The sequence below is a fragment of the Armigeres subalbatus genome, chromosome 3 (genome assembly GCF_024139115.2).
Source record: "Armigeres subalbatus isolate Guangzhou_Male chromosome 3, GZ_Asu_2, whole genome shotgun sequence".
NCBI lineage: Eukaryota > Metazoa > Arthropoda > Insecta > Diptera > Culicidae > Armigeres > Armigeres subalbatus.
Window position 1 is genome coordinate 145,070,452 of NC_085141.1, and position 7,588 is coordinate 145,078,039.

At 37.9% G+C, this 7,588-nt stretch overlaps 1 long non-coding RNA gene across 2 annotated transcripts; it reads left to right on the forward strand.

The window, feature by feature from the left end:
* Window positions 1-542: 542 nt before the first annotated feature.
* Window positions 543-1,538, forward strand: LOC134220665 (uncharacterized). 2 transcript variants are annotated; one of them, XR_009981998.1, is made up of 3 exons: window positions 543-822; window positions 869-1,281; window positions 1,342-1,538. It is a non-coding gene; the product is annotated as an uncharacterized LOC134220665 (long non-coding RNA). The 2 variants fall into 2 exon arrangements; XR_009981997.1 differs by having other exon boundaries at window positions 545-822; window positions 883-1,281.
* Window positions 1,539-7,588: the final 6,050 nt, after the last annotated feature.

Consider the following 7,588-nt stretch of genomic DNA (forward strand, 5'->3'; position numbering starts at 1 on the left):
CAAACACACGCTAAAAAGATTCCACGCACAATTCTATGTGATTTGATTTTAGCAAAACTACGAACAAAATATCCGGCGTTGGCATTTATTTTTAAAAAGTGTTAAAATACAAATGCTTCTATTCAAATTTTTACGCAGACCATGAATTATATCAAAAGTGATAGCCACACCGTAGTATTTTAACCCTTATGTTATGCTGACAGGACCGTTTTCCTTTTGCAATTTCAATACTTTCCAAGCTAATCAAAAAATTCATAACCATTCCCGTCCTATATAGCGCATTTCAACAATAATTAATTGCCTACTTTTAGGGTATTATCTATTATTCAACTGTGAAACGTAGTGTAAGAATGGGATGGCTCCAGCGGCTGGATAGGACAGTGCTGCCCATTATCCAACATATGAAGACTCACGAGGTGGAATATTTTGTTAATTAACTATACTAGCAGAACCGACGAGCTTCATTTCACCTAAAATTAATTAATTATATATTTTTTGCATTTGCAATTTATTTAAAAGGCGGTTGAGTCATTGACGAATACATAGACGGAGGGGTGGCCATTTTTCCGGGCACCACTATATACCCCTGGGGAGTGACGGATTACAATTATTACAATCACTCGACCATTGAGAAGCCCCTCAATTCGAACCACGTCAGTTTGACAACAGTTGTCATTTTCATTTTTGTTTTTGTTATGTTTTTCTGTTTTTCCCTCGCGTGCCGCACAGCAACAACTTTTTCGGTTGTTCTTTTTTATTTATTTAAAGGTTATTTAAACGAGGTCGTGAAAAGTGGCATGTTCATTTTTGGATGTTTACCAAGTAAGTTTAAATTTACGGTCTGATTTAAAAAAATAATTTGCAATAGTTTTGGTGTTTCAGGTATTTGCTCAACCGGTACTTGCTGCGGGTTCAAAACGTTGAAACGTATCCAGAGTCGTCTCCACAAAAGTGCTTTGGAAATGGAAATAGGTGTCCTGCTGTACGCTCCTGATGGAGCTGGTGAAACCGACTTGGTGAAAATCAGGAATCACATCAACGACGACGGAACGATTCACAACTAAGCGGGGACCAGATCGCTGTCGTGATTGATTGCCCTCCAGGAAAGTTTGAGAAAAAAGGCGAGAAATTTTCTCCACTTTTAACTGCTGCCGTAGCTTCATTGCTTCACCTTTTGGAATCTTTGGTCGCTCACAGGAACCATCCAAGAGGATGTAAGACTTCTGCATCTAATTATCAGGACACAGCCGCTTTTTGCGTGTGTGTTATTATTTAAAAGAGGTAGGTTTTGAATTTGTTTATTTGTCTGTACAGCAGCTCGATTGTAGTGTTGTTTTTTAGGACGAATCTGGACGAATGAGGAGACAAACTAGTACCGGACGAAGAGAGGAGCACTTTAGGTGAATGAAAATTTGGTAACCAAACTGCAGATTCCTCAGAAGGATTTGACTACAAAATGTGTGTTGCTCGCACTTGATTGAATCCGAAATTAATCCGCTCCAGCATTAACACTGGAGTAAACCGAGAAGGAAATCGATGGCGGAGGTTGTTGTTGATTAAGCCATCGGCGATACAGGAATGCGTATCATTGACTGTCATATGCTGGCGCATCGCTTGATCGAATAATACGCCGCAATGATAACTTATGGTAGTGGTCATTCTGATCAATCATATTTATACGGACACCAATGTGCGTCTCAACTCGTGCGGACTATGCATCATTGATGGACCAATGGTGACACTCGGCTGACCGGTCGTAGGATCATCATTGACACCTGCGGAGGCGGGGGAGTACACGACGGTGGTTCTTTTTACGGTTATGACTTCACCAAGGTCAACCGTTCAGCTGGGTGGCCAAGTTGTTGGTGCAGACCGGAATCTGCCGGTGCTTGTTTGCAAATGTATATATCATCTACAGTTAATTTGCCATCGGCCTCGCATAACTGCGTTCGATTATGGTACTTGTCGGTAAGTTTGTGTTGACTGAAATGAACATATTTAAGTGTTATATATATTTCATAGTATTTTATTTCTTTATTTCAGCGAATATTACGGGAAATCGTAGTTGAATGGAAGATATGTATACCGGCTATCAGCTGCTTAGTCGAAAACATTTCAAACAAGACAATAAGGAATAAGCATTACACAGCGAGATCAAGGTAGTGGTAGTACACGCGGTGCCGCTTTGCCTAGCGGTTTTATGTTATCCTGCGGTTGGCTTTTCCGGATTTATTTTTAGCGCATCCAGTGTTGATCTCAGCGGAAGTGCCTTCTGCCAGCCATCGCGCGTTTTAAGTTAATATTAATTTATAAGAATAAAATAAAACATATTATAAATTTCGAAACCAAAACTATTTTTGTATATTTTAGAATTGCCCATTTACAATACAAATACTCATAATGAAAGTTCTTTCATCTTGTTGTTTTGAAAGCATTTTGTGAATACAAATGGAAAAACACTTTTTATTTTGAGAGAAAACTGTTGCTTTGACAAACAGATAAATCTTGCTGAAACACAGTTTGTGCCTAATTGATTGCTAAGTTCCTTGATTGCTTTATTAGTTGGTTGGTTGTTTGATTGATCGTAGCTTGCTTGAATGGTGAGTTCCTTGATTGGTTGACTGGTTGGGTGCTTGATTTGTTAGTTGGTTAATTGGTTGGCTGCTTGATTAATTGGTGGGTTATTTGGTTGGTCGGCTTGTTAGTTGATTAGTTGTTTTGTTGGTTGCTTGAATGGTTAATTGGTTAGTTGGTTGGTTGATTGATTGATTTGTTAGTTGGTGAAATGATTATTTGCTTGAGTTAGTTGGTTGATTGAAAGCTTGTTTGATTCGTTAGTTGCTTGATTGGTTAATGGTTGCTTGATTGATTGGAAGTGGTCTTGAATGATTGTTTGCTTGATTGGTTAGTTGTTTGATTGGTTGGTTGCCTAATTGGTTGGTTAGTTGATTGATAGGTTAATTGGTTGCTTGATTTATTTTTTAATTGATTGGTAGCTTGCTTGAATGGTTAAATGATTGGTTGCTTGGTTGATTGGTAAGATGCTTGATAGGATGGTTGTTTAATAGGATGGTTGCCTAATTTAGTTTATTGGTAGCTTGCTTGAATGGTTGATTTATTGTTTTGTTGTTTGCTTGAATGGTTTTCATGTTGGTTGCTTGAAAAGTTGATTGGGTTACTTGATTGATTAGTAGGATGTTTGATTATTTTTTTGTTTCATTGGTTGGTTGACAGGCTGGTGGGTTGGTAGGTTGTTTGAATGGTTGGTTGGTTGATTTGTTAGTTGGTTGAATGGTTGGTTGGTAGCTCGCTTGAATGCCTAATTGTTTTATTGGTTGGTTAGTTATTTGGTAGCTTGCTTAAATGGTTGATTTATTGGTTGCTTGGTTTTGGTTTGCTGGTTAGTTGATTATTTGTTTTTTGGTTGCTTGATTGGTTGATTAGTTGGTTGGTTGATTGATTGATTAGTTGATTTGTTAGTTGGTTAAATGTTTAATTGCTTGATTGGTTGGAAGTTGATTGGTAGCTTGCTTGAATGGTTGGTTGGTTGATTGGTAGATTGGTTAATGGTTGCATGATTAATTGGAAGTGGGTTAGAATGATTGTTTGTTTGATTGGTTAGTTGGTTACTTGATTCGTTTGTTGTTTGGTTGATTTGCTGGTTAATTAGTTATTTGATTGGATAATTGGTTACTTTATTGATTGGTTGCTTGATTGGTAACTTGCTTGAATGGTTGGTTGCTTGATTGGTTTATTGGTTGGTTAGTTCACTGGTATCTTGCTTAAATGATTAATTGCTTGATTGGTTTCCCTTGTCATAAGACGAGTTTGTACAATCCATTGAATTCCACCACATGATTGTATCTGGACAGATACGTATTTCAACCTCAACAGTAAAACCGTCTTCAGTGTCTCGTACTTGACTCGACTCGACGACGAGTCGAGTCAAGTACGAGACACTGAAGACGGCCTAACTGTTGAGGTCGAAATACGTATCTGTCAAGATACAATTAAGTGGTGGAATTCAATGGGATTGTACAAACTCGTCTTATGACAAGTGAAGACATTCCACATCAAGCAACCAAACAATCAACCAGTCAAGCAACCAATTAACCAAATTTCCAAGCAATCAATCAATCAACCAACAATGAAGCAACCAACCAATCAACCATTCTACCAACTAACATATCAAGCAGCAACCAACCAACTCATCAACCAAATAACGGACCAATCAAGCAACCTAGCAATCAACTTATTAACCAATCAACCAAGCAATCAACAAAACAACTAATCAACTAACCAGCCTACTAACCAACAAGCAACCAACCAATCAACCAGTCAACCAACCAACCAACAGTGAAGTAACCAACCAACAATCAAGCAACCAATCAATCAACCATACTTCCATCTGACAAATCAAGCAGCAACCAACCAATCAAGGAAGCTACCAATCAACCAACCAATCAAGCAACCAACCAACTAATTAACCAATCAACTAAACAACTTACCAATTAACGAAACGACCAACCAATAAGGAACCAATCAACTAAATAACCACAACCAATCAATCAAGTAAAGCAACCAATCAACCAAATAAGTAACCAACCACCAATCAATCAACTAATCCAGCAACCAACCAATTAAGCAAGCTACCAATCAACCAACTAACTAATCAACCAAATAAGCAACCAACCAATCAACCATTCAAGCAACCAACTAAACAACTAATCAACTAACCAGCCGACCAACCATTCAATCAACCAGTAAAGCAAACAATCAACCAAATAACCAACCAACCAACTAATCCGGCAATCAGCCATTCAGGCAAGCTACCAATCAACCAAGCAATCAAGCAACCAACCAACTAATCATCAACCAAGCAACCATTGAAGCAACCAACAAAACAACATATGAACTAACCAGCCGACCAACCAATCAAGCAACTAATCAATCAACCAGTCAAGCAACCAATCAACCAAATAACCTGATTAGTTGGTAAGATTGAGAACCAATCAACAATCAAGCAACCAACCAACCATTCTACCAACTAACAAATCAGCAGCAACCAATCAACCGATCAACCAAATAACCAACCAATCAATCAACCATCCAATCAAGCAATCTACCAATCAACCAATCAATTATCCAACCTATGAACTAATCAAGCAAGCAACAAAACAGTCGAGTCAAGTACGAGACACAGTTGTGGTCGAAATACGTATCTGCAAAGATGTCAAAATAATTGGTGGAATTAAATGGAGAGTCCTAAACTCGTCTTGAACGGTTGAACAAAACAGTATCAACTAACCAGCCGACCAACCAATCAATCAACCAGGCAAGCAACCAATCAATCAAATAACCTGATTGGTTGGTTGGATTATTGGATTATTAGTTGTTTTTTTTTGGTTTCTTGATTGGTTGATCAGTTGATTGATTGATTGATTGGTTGGTTGGTGATAGTTGGCTGGTTGCTTAATTGGTTGGTTGATTGCTTCATTGTTTGTTGGTTGCTTGGTTGTTTATTTAGTTGATTGGTTGCTTAATTGGCTAATCCAGCAATCAGCCATTCAAGCAAGCTACCAATCAATCAAGCAACGAATCAACTAATCAACCAACCAAGCAACCATTGAAGCAACGAACAAAACAACATATCAATAACCAGCCGACCAGCCAATCAAGCAACCAAACAATCAACCAGTCAAGCAAACCAATCAACCAAATTACCAACCAATCAATCAATCAACCAACAATGAAGCAACCATCCAATCAACCATTCTACCAACTAACAAATCAAGCAGCAACCAACCAACCCATCAACCAAATAACTAACCAATCAAGCAACCTAGCAATCAACTTATTAACCAATCAACCAAGAAACCAACAAAACAACTAATCAACTAACCAGCCGACCAACAATCAATCAACCAGTCAACCAACCAACCAACAATGAAGCAACCAACCAACTATAAACCATTCAACAGTTCTACCAACTAACAAATCAAGCAGCAACCAAACAATCAATCAATCATTCTATCAACTAACAAATCAAGCAACCAACCAATAACCAGGCAACCAACCAACTAATCTACCAATCAAGCAATCAACAAAACAACTAATCAACCCATCAAGCAACCGACCAGCAATCACCAATAATCTGACCAATAATCAGCCATTTAAGCAACCAACAAAACAACTAATCAACCAAATAACCAACCAATCAAGCAACCAACCAACTATGAAGCAACCAACCATTCAACAGTACTACTAACTAACAAATCAAGCAGCAACCAACCAATTAATCATTCTACCAACCAACAATCAACCAACCAACCAATCATGCAACCATTCAACTAAATAACCAATCAATCAACCAACAAACAATGAAGCAACCAAACAACCAACTATCAAGGAACTAACTAATCAACAATTCTACCTACTAACAAATCAAGCAACAACCAACCAATCAACTAATCAATCAATCAATCAACTAATCAACCAATCAAGAAACCAACAAAACAACTAATCAAACAACCAGCCGACCAACCATTCAATCAAACGGTAAAGCAACCCATCAACCAAATAACCAACCAACTAATCCAGCAATCAGCCATTCAAGTAAGCTACCAATCAATCAAGCAACGAATCAACTAATCAACCAACCAAGCAACCAACAAAACAACATGTCAACTAACCAATCAAGCAAGCAATCAACCAACCAATCAATTATTCTACCATCTAACAAATCAAGCAGCAATCAATCAAATAACCAACCATTCAAGCAAACTACCAATCAACCAAGCAATCAAGCAACGCACTATTCAAGCAAGCTACCAATCAACCAAGCAATCATTCAACCAACCAACTAATCAACCATTCAAGCAACCAACAACAACATAAACAACAACATAAACTAACAACATAAACTAACGAGCCGACCAACCAATCAATCAATCAGTCAAGCAACCAATCAACCAAATTACCAACCAATCAAGTAATCAATAAACAAAAAAGAAACCAACCAATCAACCATTCTTCCAACTAACAAATCAAGCAGCAACCAACTAACCAAATAACCAACGAATCAATCAACTAACTAATCAAACAACCAACCATTCTAGCAAGCTACCAATCAACTTATTAACCAAGCAACCAACAAAACAATTAATCAACTAACCAGCCGACTAACCAATCAAGCAACCAACCAATCAACCAGTTAAGCAACCAACCAACAATCAAGCAACCAACAATTAATGCAAGCTACCAATCAACCAAGCAATCAAGCAACCAACCAGCGAATCAACCAATTAAGCAACCAACCATTCTACAAACTAACAAATCGAGCAGCAACCCATAAACCAAATTACTAATCAATCAAATGACCATCCATTCAAACATGCTACCAATCAACCAACCAACCAATAATCAAGCAACCAACCAACTAATCAATCAATCAAGCAACCAACCAATTAGCCATCCAAGCAACCAACAAAACAACTCATCAACTAACCAGCCGACCAACTAATCAAGTAACCAATCAACCAACCAGTCAAGCAACCTATCAATCAAATAACCAACCAATCAACCAAAT